We start from the raw sequence: 3,182 nt of genomic DNA on the forward strand, positions 1-3,182 counted from the left end.
ATTATAATTCTATATGCTCATTATTTTTCTCTAATATTTTATGTCTTTTCCTATTCTTTTTAAAAAATTATTTATGTATTTTGGCCATGCCAGGTCTTTGTTGGAGCTCACAGTTTTTCTCTATTTGCAGGGAGGTGGAGCTACCCTCCAGTTGCCGTGCACAGGCTTCTCATTGTGGTGGCTTTTTTTGCTGCAGAGCATGGGCTTGGTAGTTGTGGTACTCAGGCTTAGTTGCTTCTTGGCATGTGGGATCCTCCCAGTTCAGGGATTGAACCCATGTCCCCTGCATTGCACGGCGGATTCTTAACCACTGGACCACCAGGGAAGTCCTTTTTCTGTTCTTAAATGTAGTCATATTTTAGTAACTTGCCTTTGTGAAGTAAATACAGAGTTAGCAGAATTTACAAAACTTGCGTAATTGAATAAATGACAATATTGTTTTTTCATTTTCTCTGTTGGCTTATGTAATACACGCTACATGCATGGCCCCTACCCTGGGCTTCATGTTGAGTTTCTCAGACTTTGTTTGTTTGGTACACGTTGAAGGTTTGTGGCATCAACCATTTTCCCAACAACATTGTCTCAGATGTCAGTCTCTGTGTCAGATTTTGGCAATTTTCTCAATATTTCCACCTTTTTCATTATCATATTTGTTGCACTCATCTGTCAGCAGACCTTGCCCAAGGTGTCACTGATGGTAGAGCCCTACAGTGCACTCTCTCATTCCATCAGCTTTTAGAAAACACAAACGAGATCTCTTGCATTGATAATGAGGGCCATCTGCTACAGGAATCTAAAGCTGACCACACCACTTGTGCTTCCCAGGTCAGCTCAGTGCTGATCTGTGACAGCCAGATATGAGCATGGTGCTCTTCCCCTGCCTGCATTTATTCTAGCCTGTCTTCACCCCACTGACCAGCATGGGCAGTCAGCACAACCGGGTCCTCAAGGTGCCCTAGCTCACTCACCAGATGTTCCATTCCAAGAACTCAATGGCCACCTGTGACTCCCACCATGGTTACTGCCTGACCTTGGCTGCTAGGTTCAGGGGAAGCATGTCCATGCAGGTGGGCAGGCAACTAATCAACTCCAAAACAAGAACAGCAGCTATTATTTTCAAAACAGACTTATAGGGATAGAAAACAGACTTATGGTTACAAAGGGGAAAGGAGAGGAGGGGTAAATTAGGAATTTGGGGTTAACAGATACTACAATATACAAAATAGATTAGCAACAAGGACTTACAGGAAACTATATCTAGTACCTTGTAATAACCTATAATGTAAAATAATCTAAAAAGAATATGTGTGTGTGTGTGTGTGTGTGTGTGTGTGTTTGTGTACGATTCACTTTGCTGTACACCTGAAACACTGTACATCAACTATACTTCAATCTAAAATGATAAAGTAAAAAGAAAGAACTGTGGGCATTTTTGTCAAGTAAATCCCCAACTATGTGAAAGCAGCTGTCTGTGACCTCCCACCCCAGGGGGTATAAAAGTCCACCACCTTCATCGGCAATAGCCCTGCCACCCTGAGGTGTTCAAGCGTATTTCTGAGAAGTTCATAATCATGTGCAGAGCAAGGTGCACTGGTTAACCAGCAAGGGTTGGATGAGATGAAGTTCCCCCAGGCTGACATGAAAGACTTGGCATCAAAGTTTTAGCAATACAAGGATACTGTGGCCAAGGAGAAGGACAAGCTGCTTTATTTTATAAAATTTCCACAGCCACCCAATCTTCAGCAACCACCACCTTGATCATCCAGCAGCCACCAACATCAAGGCAACAGCCTCCACCAGCAATTTTATTATGACGCACTGAATGCTCAGATGATGGTTAGCATTTTTAGCAAAGGCTAAAAGTATTTTTTCTTGTTTTAATTAGTTAATTAAACAATTGGGCAGCCTCAAGTGTTAGTTGCTGCATTCGGGGTCTTTGTTACATTATGTGGGGCCTTTTGTTGCAGCACCTGGACTCTCTAGTCCTGGTGTGAGGGCTCAGCAGCTGTGGCTCACAGAGTCAGTTGCTCTACGGCATGTGGGATCTTAGTTCCCTGACCAGGGATCACACCTGTGTCCTCTGCATTGCAAGGTGGCTTCCTAACCACTGGATCACCAGGGAAATCCCAGCAAAGTGCTTTTTAAATTAGGTATGCACATTTGTTTTTAGACATAATGTTACTGCACTTATGCTATTAGTGTAAATATAACTTTTATATTTAGTGAGAACCCCCCAAATTCATGTGACTCACTTTATTGTGGGATTCATTTTATTGCAGTGATCTGGAATCTAACCTGCAACATCTCTAAGGTATACCTATATTTCTTTAAATTAAGTAGTGCTATTGTAAGTGCAACTAGCATAAATGAATCAAGCAAAATAAAATCAGAGTAAGCATATATTTCATCAGATAAAGTTGTTCCTTAGCAAGTTATTCCTTAGTTGTTCCTCGTGAATGGCCTAGTAAATGTTACCATAAAGTACCAGTCAACACCATGGAATTTTCCAGGCAAGATACTGGAGAGGGTTGCCATTTCCTTCTCCAGGGGATCTTCCTGACACAGGGATCCAACCCAGGTCTCTGCATTGAAGGAAGATTCTTTATCACTTGACTCACATGTGATAAAGGCACAATACAGAAAACAAATTAATAATAAAAATGACAAAGTATTTTGTGTTGAAATTTTTTTGAGAGTTTCTATTTACTTATTCTTCTGGTTCCAATATACACTAACATTGATCACTTACATATTTAATGGATTTCTGCAAATATATGCAATATAAAGACATGTGGCATGCTTTATTGAAAAAAAATACCAAGTTCATAAATATTTACAGAACCATACACCTATGTAGGAGAAGGCAATGGCAACCCACTCCAGTACTCTTGCCTGGGAAATCCTATGGGCAGAGGAGCCTGGTAGGGTATAGTCCATGGGGTCGTGAAGAGTCGGACATGACTGACCAACTTCACTTTCACTTTTCACTTTTCATGCACTGGAGAAGAAAATGGCAACCCACTCCAGTATTGTTGCCTGGAGAATCGCAGGGGTGGGGGAGCCTAGTGAGCTGCCGTTTGTGGGGTCGTACAGAGTTGGACATGACTGAAGTGACTTAGCAGCAGCAGCACACCTATGTAATCATTTACTCAACCATAGATTTAATCTCTTCTTTTACACTG

At 41.5% G+C, this 3,182-nt stretch overlaps 1 pseudogene; it reads left to right on the forward strand.

The window, feature by feature from the left end:
* Nucleotides 1-586: 586 nt before the first annotated feature.
* On the forward strand, nucleotides 587-1,758 carry LOC114118848 (tubulin beta chain-like; annotated as a pseudogene).
* Nucleotides 1,759-3,182: the final 1,424 nt, after the last annotated feature.

This window comes from Ovis aries, chromosome 17 (assembly GCF_016772045.2).
Source record: "Ovis aries strain OAR_USU_Benz2616 breed Rambouillet chromosome 17, ARS-UI_Ramb_v3.0, whole genome shotgun sequence".
Taxonomy (NCBI): Eukaryota; Metazoa; Chordata; class Mammalia; order Artiodactyla; family Bovidae; genus Ovis; species Ovis aries.